We start from the raw sequence: 20,549 nt of genomic DNA, 5'->3' as shown, positions 1-20,549 counted from the left end.
TTCTGAGATGTTTCGGGAAGAAATCGGTCAAAAACACGAAAACGAAAGTGTATTTAACAAAGTGGGGGGTGTGTGTAAATAAACTGTTACACTTTAATTTCATCCGAGGACCATTGTTGATCGCTTTGGAAGGCTTAACACTCATCACGGTGGAATCTGTAAAGTTTCATGAGATTTCGGAAAGAAAACAGCCAAAAACACAACGGGGGAGGGGGTGAACTTATCAAGATAGGGGTGTAAATAGCAATTCAAATCTAGGCCCTCCCGGAACATTTTGGAAGTTGGGTTGCTTAAGGAGGAAGCAACTGGGCGGCAAGCTCCTCCATGTTGTTGAAAAATGGTTTCCGTGGCTTTCGTAAAATTTCCAAAAACCTTGGGTAAGCATATTTCACTTAACATTGGTGAAAGGAAAGAGAAAAAAAAAGATGAAAATCAAATCCGAAACACTTCCGTAAGGCTTCCGTAACTTTTCCGTAAAGTACGAAAATGGGGGTGAACTTAGTAATTGGGGTGCGCTTAGAAATCTTAAGAAGTCTTTGGGCGGCAAGCACCTCCCTTTTTCCCTATAAATAGGGGAGGGGGGGGGGGCTGTTTCAAAATGTTCATGACCCCTAGGCTATGCATTTAAGCTATTTTGGGTAAAAAAAACACGTCTCCGTGAAGAAAAATCGAGTCGAAATGCTTCCGTAACACTTCCGAGACGTTTCCGTGAGCAAATCTGTGAAGATTTTTCTCCATTCTTTGTCCGTTTTTCGTTCGTTCTTCGTTCTTCAACTAGTAAGTGTTCAAATTCGAGACTTTCAATTCATTTTTTGTTTTGTTTGCTTTCATCTTCATTTCTTTTACTTTCAGTTTTCTTTTCTTTCACTTTAACGAGCTTTTTAATCGTTTATTTAAGCCGTTATCTCGCCTAATAAATGATAAAATGAATTTCAACCGATCATTTGTGTTGTAATGTCGTTTAATTACTGTTAAAGCAAAATCTAACCGATCGTTCACGCTATAACCTCAGTTAAACCAAAAAAAGCAAAATAAAAATAAAATAATCAAAATATCTTGAAAAAAAAATAATAATAAAATAATCAAGAAAAATCAATTGGACGTTTTTCTTTGAAAGTTTCCTTGAATTAATTGACTAATAACCAAAGTGAAACCAAGGCTAAAATCAACTCACAAATCAAGCTTTGTTTGCAAAAATCACTTGAAACCGTTTTAAGGTCCAACGCCTTAAACGGTCCTCTTTGCTTTTATCGGTTAACATGGACCGTTCAAAAGCATAAAATCAACACGTAACTTTATCGCTTTTGTAAGAACTACGTAGGTCTGATTTCCTCGTCGCAATTCAGGATACGTAGGAGCAAAAACCCCGCTTTTGTCGACCACCCCAAGAGATCGTTAATGGTCCAACGCCTTAACGTTTCTCTCCTTTCAAAAACCAAGAGATCGTTAATGGTCCAATGCCTTAACGTTTCTCTCCTTTCAAAAACCAAGAGATCGTTAATGGTCCAATGCCTTAACGTTTCTCTCCTTTCAAAACCAAGAGATCGTTAATGATCCAACGCCTTAACGTTTCTCTCCTTTCCAAAAATCAAAAGATTGTTTAAATGGTCCAATGCCTTAAAACGACTTTTGTTCGGTCAAAATATATCTTGCAAAAAAAGATAAAAACAACTTAACCAATGTTCAGTTCTCAAAGAACTACGTAGGTCTGATTTCCTCATCGCAATTGAGGATACGTAGGAGTGAGGGAAACACCCATGTCGACCACACCAAAATTAAAAACATAAACATAAAAACACAAAAAGACATGAAAAAGGGAAAATAAAACATTTTGAAGTCATATTTGCACACTTGATTAAAGGTTGCCGTCCTTTATGATGGACGTGTGGGGTGCTAATACCTTCCCCGTGCGTAAAAACAACTCCCGAACCTTTCACGATTAAAGTTCGTAGACCACACTTTTCTGGTTTTTCCGACGTTTTCCTCAAATAAACGTTGGTGGCGACTCCACACATTTTCCTTTCTTGGAAGACGCACCCGTGAGCCTTGCGTCGCCCTCCCACCGAAGGGTAGGTTGCGACACCTAGGAATGGGATATCTATACTTTACCGTAATGTTGTTGATGGCTTTGCAGTCTGTGCACATCCTCCAAGTTCCGTCTTTCTTTGGCACTAGAATAACTGGAATAACACACGGGCTCAAGCTTTCATGCACCCACCCTTTTTGCATGGGGTCTTACACTTGCTTCTAAATCTCCTCAGTCTCTTATGGATTGCTCCTATAAGCTAGCTGGCCTGTTAGGCAGTGAAGCTCCTGGAAGGAGGTCAATTTGATGTTCTATGCCTCTTGAAGGTGGCAGTCTATGAGGAATCTCTCTGGGAAAAACATCTTTAAATTCCTGCAATAGAAGCTCAACACTAGGAGAAACAAAAATAGTTAACTTATTAGAATTATCAGCACAAATTTTATTGTCTTTGCAGTACAATAGATAGAATGGATCACGAGCAAGTAGTACTTTCCTCACTTCACTCGCCTTTGCTAAACAATTAAATTTTCTCTCATATTTATCACTCTTATTTTTCTTATTCCTCTTTGGTGCTTCACTCTTCTCTTTCTCTTGTTCTCTCTTTTCTCTCATTCTGATTTGGTCATCACACACTTCTCTAGGGGATAGAGGTTTAAGAATAATTTTCTGGTCATGGTGCTAGAAAGAAATCTTGTTGGTGAAGCCATCATGTACTGCTTTAGTGTCATACTGTCATGGTCTTCTTTACAGTATATAAGTCGCCTTCATTGGAACCACATCACATAGCACCCTATCATTGTATCTTTCAATGGTGAGACATTCCTGAACCTACTGAGTCACTTTTACCTCTTCATCTTCACTAAGCCACTGAAGTCTATATGGCCTAGGATGGGGCTTAGTTTCCAAATTCAGTTTGGACACTAACCTGGAACTTGCAACATTAGTACAACTTCCTCCATCAACAATTAAAGAACAAAGCTTACTATTAATGGTACACCTGGTGTGGAAAATATTTTCTCTTTGGGTGTTGTTTAGTGGCTACATTTGACTTCCCAATAGCCTTCTCACCATTAGCATATCACCCTGCATAGCTTCCTCCTTAAGCTCATTTTCCACTTCTTCTTCACTGATTTCATATTCACTGGTGAGTTCTCCATCTGCCTTCATGATCATGGTCCTCCTGGTTGGACATTCAGAAGTAATATGTCCTCTACCCAAGCATTTGAAGCATTTTATGTTTCTGGTTCTAGCACTGGACGAGGCAGAATTATGTTTGGTTCCAGCTCTGGACAAGTTGCCTCCCTCCTTCTTGGATCTGTTGATCCAGTTTTGGTTGAAAGTGTTGGAGGAGTTCCTTCTGGCTGCACTTTTTCTCTTAAGCTGTTGTTAATCCCGTACTGCCTTATGCATCAAATCATCCAAATTCTGTGACCTGTACCAAGCGATCCACTCCTAATAAGGATCACATCATCTGTGCTTTGGGATTCTCATCATAAGGAGTTTTATATTGGTTTGTTTCTACCATTAAGACTACATCTAGTTCTTGGCAACCCACCAAGTTTCACCATCTTTCAACAAAGATACAAGTATTTTTTACTGTCACTTCTAGCTCTTACACAAAGTTACCCAAGATTTTCCTACCCCATGTATTGTTTTCTGCCAAGCGAGTTTTTCCTCTAAAACAAATCAACAATTTTTTTTGAAGAAAGGTGCACACAGACAATCACGAGCGTCATATATATGGAATTACAAGTTAAGTGCACTATTTCTTTCTCTCAAGATTTATAAGTTATTTGGAGATCTTCAGAACTTAAGAAATATACAAGAATAAAGAGCTTGAAGGTAGAATGGAATATTCAATTAAAAAATATGTGTATTCAAAACTTCAACTCTTTTGGTATTTATAGACTTCTTTAACAAGTAACCATTGTCTCTAAATGATCTTCATTTGTGTCTGTTGTAGTGTCTAGGAAATATGTCTGTTGGGAGCATTAAACGCACGTCCAATGTCCAGCTGATAAAGCACTTTGCTTATCTTTCTTAAGCAATATTTCTTCTATTATCTTTACTAGTCTTGTCAAGTTTTGATCAGAACAGGTATGCACAGTAGTGAGATGGCCTTTTAGGCAGAGAGAGTTTAAAATTAATTATTCTCTTACTTTTGCAACTTTGATAGATCCTAGGAAGGATGCTCAAACATTCTTTGCACAAAGGATCAAGAAATCATAACATTAACTTAGTCTTTAATGCTTCACGAACTAACGTTTGTCTGCTATTGTTGGATCCATCAAATACAGATAGAATGTTTTCATCTATAAGCATATCAAGTAGACTTGGGCAAAAAGGTTCAGGCTTGTGGGCTACCCACAGCCCATATGCTATACGAGCCCAATTTTTTGAGCCAGTTTAAAAAGTAGGCTTTTTAGCCCGCCCCATATAACCTACAGGTTAAATGAGTTTTACCCACGGGTCCCGCGGGTATTTTATTCTCTATTAAAAAAAATAAAATAGGGTGTTTGATTTAGCAAAAAATGGGGTTGTTTTAGGAAAACAAAAACCCCTAACCTGAGGCCCAACTCTAATTCACACAAACGCTAAACTAAGCCTAAATACCTTTGGTGCACTCACTCACCACTCAGACAACCACCTCCACCATGCATTCACCTTTCCTCGTGCAGCTAGCAGCCAACAGCTAGTCACCATGTCGGCGCAACGACGACTCCTTCACTGGCACATGCTGTCACACAGACTTCTCTCTTTTGCACTCTCACTCCTCTTCTCCTTTCCTCGTGTTGCACCATGTGCCGCCATGGCTCCTCAACACGGTTCGCATGACAACAATCTCCCTCGCACTCCTCTTTTTTTTGGTGAATGCGGGCTACGCGCATAACCTGTAGGGCGGGCTCCACAATTAATCCCTATTAAAAAAATAAAATAGGGTGTTTGGTTTAGCAAAAAATGGGGGTGTTTTAGCAAAACAAAAACCCCTAACCTAAGGCCCAACTCTAATTCACACAAACACTAAACTAAGCCTAAATCCCTTTGGTGCACTCACTCACCACTCAGACAACCACCTCCACCATGCATTCACCTTTCCTCGCGCAGCCAATAGCCAAAGCTAGTCACCATGTCGGCGCAACGATGACTCCTTCACTGGCACATGCTGTCACACTGACTTCTCTCTTTTGCACTCTCACTCCTCTTCTCCTTTCCTTGTGTTGCACCATGTGCCACCTTGGCTCCTCAACACGGTTCGCACAACAACAATCTCCCTCGTACTCCTTTTTTTTTTGTGAATGCGGGCTACCCGCATATCTGGTAGTGCGGGCTTCACAAGGTGGGCTTCGCGGGTAACGAGTTTCTTGAGTGCGGGTTTGAAGGGGCAGATTTACTCCCATGCCCATCGCTAATATCAGGTATAACTTTTGGAACTTAGTATTTATTTGTATCAAATCAAAATAATTGAGGGGCTTGATTTGTCTTATGACTCAACATTACTAGTGGAGGAGTTGGGCCAAGTGATGCGACTTGCGGTTTTGCCAATGAAAAAGGTTGTGTGTAGGGAGGACAAAGCCTAGGATTATCAACGATGTTGAATAGAGTTTTAGCTTCAAGGGGCTTAAGGCTTAGCGTGAAATGTTTGAGGTTCAGCCTCAAAGTGCAGAACATAGTTTGTAAACATGAAGATGTCATAAAAGTTATGTGACCCTACAATATTGTTGATGATGAGTTGTAAATGATAAACACTAGTCTTGATTAGGATGATTGTTATTGCTTTTAATGCTTGATTGTGTGTGAAGTCATGCATGCATGCATCCTAGACTAGGATATGTAATTCAACATGCTTAAATTGATTGGCATGGCATTAATCCATGTTTGTTAGCCTTTAGGAATTCAAACTTTTGTAACTTACTTTTTAAAATCTCTAAGTTTCAATTTTGCATCAGTTGTCTATCCTTAGTGTTTTATCCACTATTTGGGTATGAAGAGTATTTGTTCTTTAGGAAAACCAGGTGATGCAAAGAACAATTTAGTTTACTATCTTTAGGGGACAATCGACTATTTTTGTTTTGAGGCTATAAAAATAAGTTTTTTGAAGGAGCTCATGTATGACACTCATTCTCTCATATTTTCATTGTGTTTTTCATTGAGGTCCTTTGATTGAAAACTCCTTTCTACATAGAGAATCAATGGATCTTTACATGGGATCATGAAGAGAAGTTGATATTGCATAAGAAGATTTTTTCAACTTTCATATCTTTCACTAATCAGGTGAAATCTTTCCTTAGTCTATGACTATTTTTTGTTTGCATTGAGTGGGTTACTCAATTGTGTTCATGTACTAGGTTTCTACGTGTAGGTTTGTATTTCTCGATAGGTTTTCAAGGGTTGTTGCATGTGTGGTTGCATGTGCATATGAGTTTGGTTGTAACTCAAATATTATAATGGAAAGATCCTTGTAAGGTTACTATGGATCAACTGGATGTAGATTTCTTTGAAATTGAACCAATATAATTGTGTCTACATTTTTTCTCTAACCTTTCATCTCTTATATTGCATCTTGCTTAAGTTTCTTAAGATTTGGGTTTTGATATTTGATTTGTATCATTGTGTAAACCTTTAATTGAGTTTAAGAAGTCAAAGGGTATTTGCAACGCACCTTAGTCTCTTGATTCAACTGGATTAAAGGAAGCAAATTGTGAAAAAACATTCAATTGGGTCAAAAATTGATTTGAAACCAATTCACCCCCTCTTGGTTTGTATTTCCATGTGCCATTATTTCTAACAATTGGTGAATAGAACTTGTTTTGATAGTCCTTCAAACCATTTTTGAAAAGGATCCTTTATAATGATTGGAAGTTATCAAACCTTTGTGAAGGTGCTTCTATTAACCATCCCCCACTTTTTACTAGAGAAAACTATTCATTTGGGAAAGTACGCATGAGAGTTTTTCTTGATTCCGTTGATAGGGGAGTAGGAGATGTAGTTGTAAATGGTCCTCATATTCCTAAGGTTGTTGTTGATGGAAAAGAGGTAGAAAAATACTTTAATTCATGTACACCGAAAGAAAGTAGACATGCTCAATATAATGTTAGAGCTAAAGATATTCTTGCCTCCATTTTAACCCTTGATGAGTTTTATCTTGCTTCTCCAAGTAAGTCATGAAGGAACTACAAAAGTAAAGAGGGCAAGAAAGAAAACTCTCATTCAAGAATATGAAATGTTTAGAATGTTATCGAGAAAAAGCATTTCAGATGTGCAAAACCATTTTACACATGTGCTGAGCCATTTGTTGGCTCTTGGAAAGAATTTTGTGTTAGAGATAAGGGAATCAACAACTTGGAACAACCTAAGGCTAAAGCTTGAAGCTCAAAGAAAAGTTTAAAGAAGTTTTAGAAGATGTTTTGGCTTTTACATGACCAACTCCTTTGAGTGACATTTGTATTGGTTGTTAGCTTTATTGTTGCATCTTAGTACATTTGATATTTGTGTTGCATTATGCATCATCATAATGAGAGTGAAGAAAATTTTCTAAGTTAGAAAAATTTCTTCAGAGGCAAAAACTCTCTGTTTTAATCGATTATAGAGTTGCCGTAATCAATTACAATAAGCTGTCTGAAGCTTAAATAGTTAAGTCTCATATTGGTTTAATCAATTAAGATAGTATTTTAATCGATTACACTGTTGTTTGAGACAATGACTGATTTTTCAGTAGTCTCTGCTTTAATCGATTACCAACTGGATTAATCGACTACTTCTCTCTCGTTCAAGTTGTTCAGAGGTGAACAAAGAACACTTTAATCGATTACTTAGGTCATCTAATCAATTACATTGTTCTTAAGTTGTTTTCCAAATGTTGGATGAACACTTTAATCGATTACTTGAATAATCTAATCAATTACTTCATTGAAATAATTGATTACCTTATAGATGTAATCGATTACAGGCAGTTATAACTATTTTCTCTATAAATAACTAGCTTGTGTTCACATCTACACATCAAGAGATCATGAGAGAATACTCAATACATCTTGAAAATTACTCTTACCTTAGAATGAGCAAGATTTCATGTTGTCATTGGTGAATAAGAGAAGAGAAGAAAAAAGATTTATGGTAACTCACAACTTCTTAATCTTTTGATTTGGAAGATCTTTTCTTGAAAGTGAGTTGTGTCATTTGAGTAGAAGAAGATCGGCTTCTCAACCCAACATGGTTTTTGTGGAAAGATTGGTCAGGTTGTATCTCTCATATTTGGTTTTTTCATGTGTATGATTTTTACACCGTCTTGTGTTTATGCGTGAATTGCTTAAACATGCTAGAATAGGGATTTCTAGTTTGGGCTAAGAGTAGGGTTCTCTTAGGCTTATATTCACAGAGGGTCCTAGTATTGGATGCCTTAGTCTCTTTTTCTGAGGTGGGAATTGTAGATTGATTATGATTGCTACTAAGAATTCTTGATGCATAGTGAAAATCTAATTTAGGTTATGGATTAGATAACTAGATTAGCTTTTCTAGAAATAGAGAGTGAACCAAGATAAAAGATTGTGCCATTTTCTCTTGTTCATATCTTCTCTCATTCAAGGTTTAATCAACTCATTCAAGTTTAAATCATGGTTTTAAAGATTCAAGTTTTATGATTGTGAAAGAAAGGAATTTAATGAAGGATCATGTGTAAGGAAGGATTGATTAAGTATTGATTACATTCGATTCATATTTGTTTTGAGCTACGATCCGCATAGAAAAGATTTTTGCCACAACTCTATTTTTAAAAGTACATCGTGTTTTTGAAAACCAATTTTATTAAGGGCCATCATCTTTTTTCATTTTGAAAGAGAAGAGCTCAATGTAAAAGTTTTGAAAAGTCTCAATGGGACTTGTCAACCTAAAAGTAAAACTATATCAGAATTGAAGGATTTAACAACCATGAATGTAACTACACTTTTTGGCAACCTAAGGGACTATGAGTTAGATCTTGGGAGACTGAAAGATGAAGAAGAAGTTGACAAGAAGAAGAAGGGATTAGCCTTAAAAACAAGCACTTTACAATGTGAAGTAAGTGATGAAGACCATTCCGAAAGCTCAGAAAATGAAAATCTAAAATTGGTTGTTAAGAAGTTCTCCAAGTTCATGAAGAAGAAAGAAAGAGATTGTCGAACCTGCCCTTCGGCGGGGGCGCGATGCGAGACTCGATGATGGGCCAAGGGTGCATCTTCCATTGAAGGAAAATGTGTGGAGTCGCCACCAACGTTTATTTGGGGAAAATGTCGGAAAAATCAAAATGGAAAAGGTCAAGGGTTTGCATATTTTGAAAATGAAGGTTCGGGAGTTGTTTATGCACGGGGAAGGTATTAGCATCCCACGTGCCCGTCACAAGGGACGGCAATCTCTAATCAAGTGTGCAAATCATGACTTCGCTATTTATTTTATTTTCCCTTTTTTTTTATCTTTTTCCCTTTTTTATATTTTTTACTTTTTTTGGGGTCGACAAGGGTGTTTCCCTCGCTCCTACGTATCCTCGAGTGCGATGAGGATATCAGACCTACGTAGTTCTTTAAGAATTGAACGTTGGTTAAATTATTTTTTTATCTTTTTTGAAAGATTGATTTTAACTGAGCAAAAGTTGTTTAAGGCGTTGGACCTAGAAACGATCTTTTTATTTTTGAAAGGAGAGAATCATTAAGGCGTTGGACCTTGAATTGATCTCTTGATTTTTAAAAAGAGGAGAAAGAGTCATTTAGACGTTGGACCTTGAAACGATCTTCTTAAGTTTAAAAGGCGAGAATTGTTAAGGTGTTGGACCTTTGAACGATCTCTTGATTTTTTTTATGAAATGAAGAAGTTTATGAGTTGGTTTTATTTGGTTTTGGCTCATTAATCTTCAATCCTTTTTTTGAGATAACTTGCGACGCTAATGACAGGTTAAAACTTATTTTACATTGATGAAAAGAGTTTACGACACAAACGACGGTCGAAACTTATTTAAACAGTGATTAAGTGGGATTACAACACAAACTCGGTCTAATTTTAATGGTGATTAAACGAGATTACGATATGAATGGTCTTTCGAAACTTGCTTTGAACAAAGAAAAAGATCACCGATGATCGAAGAAGGAGATGAAGATGCACAAATAATAAAGGGGAACCCCTAAGGGTTCATAAATCAAGTTCAAATCCTTAAAATCAAACACTAACCAGATGAAGAAGGAAGAACGATGAAGAACGACGAAGAATGGCCGAAGAACGAACAATGAACGGTGTAGGAATCGATCATGGATGCGATTCGGAAGCGTTTCGTCCTTGTTTTCTCTTCTTTCTTCCTCTTTTCTCTTCTTTCTGGACCTTTGGACTTCAGGGACCCTTTACTTCAGCCTTCCCATGCCTATTTATAGAAAAACAAAGCATTTGGGCTAAAGGTAGCTCGCCCAGGCGAGTTGTGACTTAATTCTGAAGAAACCTTGCTCGCCCAGGTGAGTTGAGCTCGCCTAGGCGAGCTGGTTTCTTCACTCCTAAGTCTTCTAGTGGGCCCAGGGGCTGAAAAATGTCCCAAAAGTGACCATTTTGTCCTTCTTTTGAATATCTTGCACATTTCATTCCGAAACGTCACAAAACCCTACAGATTGCATGACAATTGGTGTTAAGCAGCTCAATTTGGCTGACAAGAATCCAAATGTTAGCAAATGAAGGTTCCCGGACGAAATTAGGGTATGACAGAGACAAAGGGAACTTTCGAAAGAAGAACATTAAGAAAAGTGACTTCACTTCCACAACCTACACATGCTTTGAATGTGGGAAGCAAGGTCGCATAAAAGGGGATTGTCCAATCTATCTTAAGAAACAACAAGGAGATTATAAAAAGTCAAAGAAGCCAATTAAAAAGAGAAAAACACACACAACTTAGGATTATAACGATGCAAGTTCCTCAAGTGAGGAGGAAGAAGCAAATCTATATCTCATGGCCAACATTGATGAGGATGCGACTAAAGGCAATGTAAATGGCTCTTCTTTTGAATCTAACAAAAATTATGACAATCTACTTGATGCATTCAAAGAGTTACATCAAGAGGCACAAAGACTTACCAAAGTGAACAAAACTCTAAAAAGCCAAGTTAGATGGCATATTGAGAAATTTACTAATTTACAAAAGGAAGTCCATAATTTGAGAAAAGAGAAAGCGGATTTAGAAAAATCTATTTAGGACTCCATTTGTAAATGTAAATCTAGGAATATTGCTTCTAGTTCAAATTGTGAAAATTGCAAGCATCTTCAATGTAAAATTGATTATCTTGAGAAGACAGTTGCAAAACACAAGTGGAAGAGCAAACTTAATTAGATGCTTTATTGAGTTCTCAAGAGTGTGTCATGGGAAATGTGGACTTAGTGTTAGTGCTTAGCTCTACTGAGCTTTAAAAGATTGGCTAAGATTTTGTTAAAACATAAGCACTTAGACAATGAAGGAAAGCTGGAGTTGCTGCACATGATGTCCAACGTTATGTCAAGGAATAAGATCGGGCTGCACAATGCACAAGGCAAGATAAAATGTCAAATGAAGGATTGAAGTTGCAGGATCCACGATGTCGGATACAATGTCCTGACATCCTGCTCGAGAATACTGGAGTTGCTGTGCAATGCAAGATAAAAGTCAAGTGCAGAAGTGAAGCTGCAGGATCCACGATGTCGGATACGATGTCCTGACATCCGGCCCGATAATACTGGACATATAATTCTGTTATATCTTTAACAGATTATTGTGCAGTTAGCAAGAGATAAGAAGATCTATCTTTAGGAACGAATTAAAAGATAATTAAAGTTCGAATTTCAAAGTAGAAGAGTTCGTTCAGGGATTAAAGATTAAAGATTAAAGATTCAAACTAAAAGATCAAAAGTTATCTTTTAGTTCTTTAACTGCAGATTTTCCAGAAGAAGATAGATCTCCTCCAGCATCAAGCCGTTGCAGCCCAGAAACGCAAATTGCTATATAATCATGGAGGCTGCACGAGTTCTGTACCAAGTCCGGGATTGAAGAGTTAGTTTGTGAGTTTTTGGGACTTGAGTCTTTTGTGAGCCACCTTGATGGTACCCTAGCATCAAGTGTTGGACCTATGTGTGTAGAGTTGATCTCTTGTGTCTAGAGTTGATCTCTAGTGTGTAGAGTTGATCTCTTTTGTTCAGAGTTGATCTCTGGTGTGTCTTTGACTTAATTGTAAACACGGGAGTGTGAGTGAGAGGGAGTGAGCGGAGGTTCTCATATCTAAGAGTGGCTCTTAGGTAGAGATCGCACGGGTAGTGGTTAGGTGAGAAGGTTGTAAACAGGGGCTGTTAGACCTTGAACTAACACTATTGAGAGTGGATTTCCTCCCTGGCTTGGTAGCCCCCAGATGTAGGTGAGGTTGCACCGAACTGGGTAAACAATTCTCTTGTGTTATTTACTTGTTTAATCTGTTCATACGGACACATATAATCTGCATGTTCTGAAGCGTGATGTCGTGACATCCGGTACGACATCTGTCCCCTGGTATCAGAATTTCACTTAGGTATGGTTTAGAGAAAAAACTAGAAGTTTTTAAGAATTTTGTTGGGTTTAAGACTGATAAAGATGAATTCAGATTAGGGAAGAAGAAAACAAATAATCGTAACATGTGAGAAAGAGTATTGATGTTATTGAAGATCATAACAATGAAATTACAATGTGTGGGTTTAACACTCTCGTCGCACTTAAGTCTTTCTAATTAGCTCTTTTATACAGGAGTATAACAAACTGAAATAGAAAATGGTTACAAATAGAATTTTTTATCTGAACCATCTAACAACTAACTAAACAAACTGGATGATACATTGCTAGACACAATTTGACGCTTCATTGGATAGAAGACATATATTAGCATAGAGGACTAGACTAGAAGATATAGACAGTGTCATCCATGCACCTCTTTCTTCCAATAATTTGCACCTTGGTTTGGTAACAATTCTGAGTCTGATTTACAAAGTTATTTCCAATAATCTACACTGAGTAGATCCAGACAATGTAGCTCCCACGGATGGAACTCACGAAGGCCCCCAACTGATGTAGCTCCATTGGAGCTTGTAGGCCTTGGATCTTCTTCATCAATGGAGTTCTTTGCTTCTTGAAGTTTAATGGCAGTGGAATGGAGAAGGAAGAAAGATGATTGGAGATGCCACTTCAAGGAGAAGATGAGTCAAGAAGAAGCTCACCACCATAGGAAGCCATGGATAAGAGCTTGAAGGAAAGAGAAGATGAGTGGAGGGATAGGAAGAGAAGGAGCACGAAATTTTGTGCCCCAAATGAGGTCTAAACTTTGAAGTGTAATTCTCAAATGATCAAAGTTGAAAAAATGCACACACATGACCTCTATTTATAGCCTAAGTGTCACACAAAATTGGAGGGAAATTTGAATTTCTATTCAAATTTCACTTGAATTTGAAATTGAATTTGTGGAGCCAATTTTTGGAGCCAAAATTTCACTAATTATGATTAGTGAATTTTAGCTATGGTTCAGCCCACTAATCCAAGATCAAGTCCAAGATTCTCCACTAAGTGTGCTTAGGTGTCATGAGGCATGTAAAACATGAAGGACATGCACAAAATGTGACTATATGATGTGACAATGAGGTATAGCAAGCAAATGCTCACCTCCCCCTCTAAAATTTAATTGGATTGAGCTTCTCCCAATTCAATTAAATTTATTTCTCAACACACACATCAAATATTCACTTAATGCATGTGAAATTACAAAACTACCCCTAATACAAAAACTAGTCTAGGTGCCCTAAAATACAAGGGCTGAAAAATCCTACATTTCTAGGGTACCCTACCTACATTATGGAGCCCTAAATACAAGGCCCAAAAATAATGAAATCCTAATCTAATATGTACAAAGATAAGTGAGCTCATACTTAGCCCATGGGTCCAAAATCTACCCTAAGGCTCATGAGAACCTTAAGGCCTTCTCTTACATCTCTGGCCCAATCTTCTTGGAGTCTTTTATCCAATGCCCTTGGGGGGGTAGAATTGCATCACCAAAAATCAAAATGGTTATATCTTTTGTTTTCTTTTAGCATCATTATAGTGTTGACATCTCAGAGGCTATGTGGCTTATCTTTATAGAGGTTCTTTGATGTTGTATAAGATCTTGTTTATGTTGGAGTGCCATAAGGCACATGGTATTTTCAGTGATGTAGATATAGCACATGATGTTTTTATCTTGTTATCATGCATTTTAGCTTTTGGCCTTTGAAACGAAAAAAGTTTACAAGTATTTTCATAATTAAATTAATGGAAGAGTTTTAAATGAATTAAAATAAAGTCTTTCGCTTGAGAAAGTTTCTAGTTCCATGTAACGATGGTGGGTTGTTACAACATCCCTACCCTATTTTGTTATTTTTTCAAATGACATTAAAAACAAAACAATGCAGAAGATAAAAATTGAAGGGAGAAAGAAAAGCAAGGCATTAACACACTTAATATTGAGACATAAAGTCCCTCCAAGAACTATACATTTTAATGAAGACAAATCACTATGAAGCAAAACCAAAGTTACTGAACTTAGATACTAATGATTGCTTTAAGTGTTCTTATTAAGACAAGGCATATTCAAAAGCATAACACATGTGTGAAGCATAAGCCTATAATGGAAGCTTTTCCATGACATAGATTCTACCATCAAAAGCAATCATTAGTGTGAACGAAGTAACTTAAGATAAAATAAGTTATAATAGAAGCTAGAGTAAGAACATAAGGTTTACACTGGTTCTCTTAACTCTTGAGCTATGTGCAGTTTTCCTTCAAATCCTTGAAGGGTTCCACTAATCACACACAAATTAACCCAGTGATTGGGCATAAATGGGTTAATGTGATGAAATCAAGGTTGAATCATTTGGGTAATATCAGAGTTTGATTCTTGACTGAAATAATTCTTGGTCAGGTTTTACTTACCTCCCAACAGAACTTTGAATTAGTCAGGTTCCCTTTCCCTTGATGAACCAGAGGATTAAGACAAAAAAAAAATCACACATAGATTACAAATAAGTTTTTACCTTGCCACTTCTAGCTACAACAAGTATTCTCTAAGCCACTTATGGCACACATTAATCTCCCCCTGAGATTAAGAACACCTAAGTATTCTTTGGTCACTAAGCCACTCATGATTTTCGAAGTAAAAGTTTAAATTAACAATATTCAAAGCTCTCAAGAGTGTACAATAAGTACGAATACACAGAATAACTTTGCAAAGTAAAGGTTAGCTCTTTTCACTCAGTGTTTAGATTGTCCAATCACTTCAACAGAATAACAACACTTGTAAATAATGATAGCTTTGTTTTTTATTTTAGTGCTTTGATCTTATTTATATAGGCTTCACAATTAATGTATCCGATGTGGGATCAGAGCCTTCAATGAAGAAATTTGTTGTCATATAACTCTCGGAGATGCCACATGTCAACTTGCAAAGGAGAAAGGATGGAGACAATAGTACAATCAAGATGTGGTTTTTTGCTCCACTTCTTGTTCAATAATAGTCTTACAGAGAATATTCTTTCTGCTTAGTTGTTGATGAACTCAAAATTCTAATGATTAGCATTTCAATCATGGAAGGGACATTGTTGTACTCTTGAGATAGACAAGTGAACCTAGTCTAGTTGTAGTAAGAAATAATGATTATTGAGTTAGCATATCAATAGAGACTTAGTGTAACATATGGGAAATCAACAAGTAAAGTTATCAAAAATGAGAAGTTTTTAGAAGCATTCGCGACAATGCGGTGTGTCATACCCTAATTTCGTTCGGGACTATCATTCATGGATATTTTGATTCTCGCTAGCCGAATTGAGCTGTTCGACACCTGTTATCATGCAAGACGAAATAGCATTCGATATTTTGGTCAAGGGTGCGAAAGATACTAAAAGGGAGGGGCAAAAGGGTCATTCCAGGAAATTTTCTGAACCCTGGCTCGCCCAGGCTAGCCTCTGGCTCGCCTGGGCCTCCAAATGGCTTAGGGCTTAAGTAACCAGCTCACCTGGGCGAGCCAAGTTACTTCAGAGTGAAGCAAAAACTCACCTGGGCAAGCTGCAAGTCCACCAAGTGCCCTTTTTGGCTATAAATAGGAGTGAGGGAGGCTAAGGAAGAGGTTGGACATTCAGTATTAAGAGAATTTGGAGAGAAATCAGAGAGAAAAAGAAGAAAGAAGAGAAAAACGAGGTCGAGGCGCTACCGAATTGCGACCATAATTGACTTCTACATCGTTCTTCGTTCAGTGTTCTTCATTCGTCATCCGGTTAGTTCTTGTTTTAAGGATTTGGATATGATCTATGCACCCTTAGGGGTCCTCTTTGTTGTTTTGTGCATCTTCATCTCGTTCTTCTATCATCACTAATCTCATTTTTCTTTGTAAAGTTCAATCTTAACCGATCACTAGTGTTGTAAAGTTGTCTTTAAAAAGATTGAAAATTAATAAACAAAACCAAGATAAAACCAACTCATAACTAATTTCTTTTTATCAAATATCACTTGAGATCGTTTCAAGGTCCAACGCATTAACGACTCTCTCCGCTTTTCAAATTTGAAAGATCATTTCAAGGTCCAACGCCTTAATGTTTCTCTTTACTTTTCAAAGTTTAAAACATCGTTTCAAGGTTCAACGCCTTAACGATTCTCTCCACTTTTCAAGTTTAAAAGATCGTTTCAAGGTTCCATGCCTTAAACGACTTTTTGCTCCCAATTTAAATGAATCTTTCAAAAACATAAAACAACCAATTTAACACACAAACATTCAGACTTAAAGAACTACGTAGGTATGAATTCCTCATCGCACTTGAGGATACGTAGGAGCAAGGGCAACACCCTTGTTGACCCCAAAAAAATAAAAAAATATAAAAAGGGAAAAGAAAATAATTTTGAAGTCACGTTATGCACACTTGATCAATGGTTGTCGTCCCTTGTGACGGGCACGTGGGATGCTAATACCTTTCCCGTGCAAACAACTCCAGAACCCTTATTTTCAAAATTCACAGACCTCTTATTGGTTTTTTTCGACGTTTCCTCGAATAAACGTTGGTGGTGACTCCCGCATGTTTTCCTTTTTGGAAGACGCTCCTTTGGCTTCTCACCCGCACTCCCATCGTAGGGTAGGTTGCGACATTGTGTTAATTTGTTTTGGCAAATGTCTTAACATTTTGTTTTTTTAAGAAAGGATTTTGTTGTAGCAAAACAAAATTGTTTATGGTTTTTGAAAGAATTTTTGGAGAAAAAACAAATTCAAAAGTAGAAAAACATTGATGAGATGAAATTCATAGAATTCTACATATGTAATTCGATCCTAATCAATCTCTCAATTCAATGCAACCAATATTCAACTCAAATGATTAATCCTAATTCCTTAGATGATTAATCCTTTAGTTCTAAATCAAATCCCTAATTCCTTAGGTGATTTAACCTAAAACTCAAAACATGAACAATGAATCTCTACAATGCAAATACATTATTTCATCCCTAAAACCAAATCCTTTTACAATTTCAGTTCAGATCTAGGAGATGAACTTATTTCCACACAATCCAAATGCCTAAAAGCTAGGTTGATCACTCCTGAGCATAGAATTGAAATAGGATCACATAACTAAGAGAATTGACCAGAAAACAAAGATTTGCATACTTCAATTCAACTTCTTTCACTCAACAACTAGAAATTTGGCTCATTTGGATCATGATTGATCCAAATAGAACCTCAAAATATGAATCACAAATGAAGAAAAGAGAGAGGGAGAGAGAAGAAGAATTTTGAGTAATTTTGAGTTTCTATTTTTGAAACTGAAAAATGAACCAAAGTTTGTAAACTAAGATGTTTCAAGTTCTTATATAGAGAGCTGAAATTACATTATTTTCTTTCCATGTGGGAGTTTTGCTATAGCGAGGGCACATGTCGGTACAAGGAAATTGCAACAGTTATAAAGGACTTCTTCACTTGAATCTTCATGCTTCTGACCTATGCTTGTTATGGCAAGATAATGATTCATTGTGATGAGTTTCTATTAAACTCATGTTCTTCAGTTTTCATATTCGTTGTGGCGATGCGTAGCTTCACTGTGGCAAATCTTCACAATCTTCACTTGATCATTGGTCCTCTTTTGTTGTCGCAAAAACTCATTTCATTGTGTTGAGATCAAGTCTACATCATATCATTCCTTTAAGCCTAAATTTTTCCCTTGTAACATCAAAATTTATCACAAAAATATTAAAAACTATCTTTTTAGTTTCTGAAATGATTTTATACAATTTATTTACAAAAAATAATTATTAACAAAAATTCTATAAACAATACTAGGATAATTGCTCACAACAACAAGGTGTGAGAAGCAATTATCTAAAATATATGAGTTTTTAGAACATGTATCAACCTCATAAAAGGACAAGTGTAGTAGCTCATATTTGGAAGTGAACTAACTAATATAAAACAATTGTGTAAGTTAGTTAGCTCCTATTTGGACACGTAAAACCCTCAGTACTTTGGTACTGGTTTTCACAAATGTTTTGGATGCGTGTTTCTTTTAGCACATTGGATGCTAAATGCAGCCTTAAATAAAAAACAAGTTCCAGTTATATGGATGCTTGGATAAAATCAGAATATAAGCTTAAGATGTTACCTTACAAAGATTGGACAATGTATTCTTGTAACACATAAATAAATTCACCAGTCCACAATTTTTTTTAATATTATTGTTATCATTAAAAATATTGATTTTGAGGGGTTGGACATTGTCCAATGCCTCTAGTTCTAACAAGTATACCACAGGGTGCTTGGTCTTGGTGAAAAGTCTATAGTTGTAGGGTCTAGATGTAGGCTAGAGTTGGCAAACTGGACTGGGCCGGCCCGTTGGCCTGCTAAGATAAATGGTTGCGCAAATATAACTGGGCCTATATGATCTAGCCCATCAGGCAAACTTGACTTAAGAAATATACGCCCAAATTCAACTAGGCCTATTTTGGCTCGATATTTTTTAATTTTTTTCTTTTCAATTTGAATAAATTAAGACAAAAAAGTAAAGAGGGCCAATATGGATTGTCCTGATGGTCTACCGGGCCTGGCTGGACTTCAAAAAATGAGTCACGTATAAAATATGGGCTAACTCGACCCAACCCATGTTTCTTGCTTGGCCTGATGGACTAGGTCAGGCCAAGCCAGCTTACCCATTTTGTCATCCCTGGTGAACCAATATAAATCCTTGGAATGTTGTCTCTCTTTACTGCTTATTATTTACTATTGTTGTGAACTTAAATCTAATTTTACAAAAGCTTGCTTTGAACTTAAACTTGATCCTTGATCAAGGGTTTTTTACAAAATTGTTTATTACTAAGAAGAAACCCTACTTAATGCAACCAAGTGAGAACTAGAAATTATTGTTAACAGATTCTATATCATGTGTGAGTAGGTTTTGAAGTAGTAATGAACATGTCTACTTGGTGATTTGTTATAGGTTACTCCTACTAGTCTTATGAATCATAAAACTGAGAAGCTTGAAGAGAAATTCAGAAACTAGTATGCTAGTGCAAAAAGAGCTAGATCAGTAAAAAGGTCACTATTCAAATCCCCTTCTAGTGATCAATTGATCCACTCCACTTAAGTGAATCCCTATTCTATATTATAATGTTCATCATATTACATATAATATATATATATATGAAATTTATATTGACCACCTTGTCGATGAAGTATTTGACTATCAAATAATGAACGCTTACTTTAGGTATAGTTAGATTTGTTTGAATCTGACCTATGAAGACAATGCTAACTACTAATACAATTGCCCTTCGACCTTCAAACACATCAATGATTGATGGAAAAAATCTTCACGGAGAAGATCGGTAAGAACCCTAAGGTTTACATTGATAACATTGTCACTAAAATAGAAAAAAAATTGAAAAACCATGTCACATACCTCCAAGAAATCTTTGATCGAGATAGAAAGTTCAACGTGTGTCTTAACTTAGAGAAATGTACCTTCATGGTTGATAGAGGAAAATTCCTCTGCTTCATCTTATTTGACTGAGGAATAGAGGCAACCCCAAATAATGTGAGGCCGTCCTAAAAATTGAAAGCATGGAAAAAAAAAAGTGAGTCCAAAGGTTGGCTAACTGCATTGCCGCACTATCCATATTCTTATCTAAGTTAGAAATCAACTTTGCCCTATCTTCTAGTGCATTAAAAAAACATGGTAAATCCCAATGGACGCCCAATTGTAAGGAAGTGCTCCATGTTATCAATATATATATATACACACACACACACACGCACACACACACACACACACACACACACACACACACATATATATATATATATATATATACACTACTAGAAAAATATCTTTTCACGTCGTCATATCTACATCAGTTATAAAAAACCGATGTAATAAATCATACGATGGCATTTTTGAAAATAAATCAAACTTTTTTAACCCAGCTATGACGGTTTTGTAAAACCGCCTTCGATATTAATGTTACGAAGGTGGTTTTATA

This window comes from Glycine max, chromosome 5 (assembly GCF_000004515.6).
Source record: "Glycine max cultivar Williams 82 chromosome 5, Glycine_max_v4.0, whole genome shotgun sequence".
NCBI classification, from domain to species: domain Eukaryota; kingdom Viridiplantae; phylum Streptophyta; class Magnoliopsida; order Fabales; family Fabaceae; genus Glycine; species Glycine max.
Note: the sequence above shows the minus strand (reverse complement) of the source record.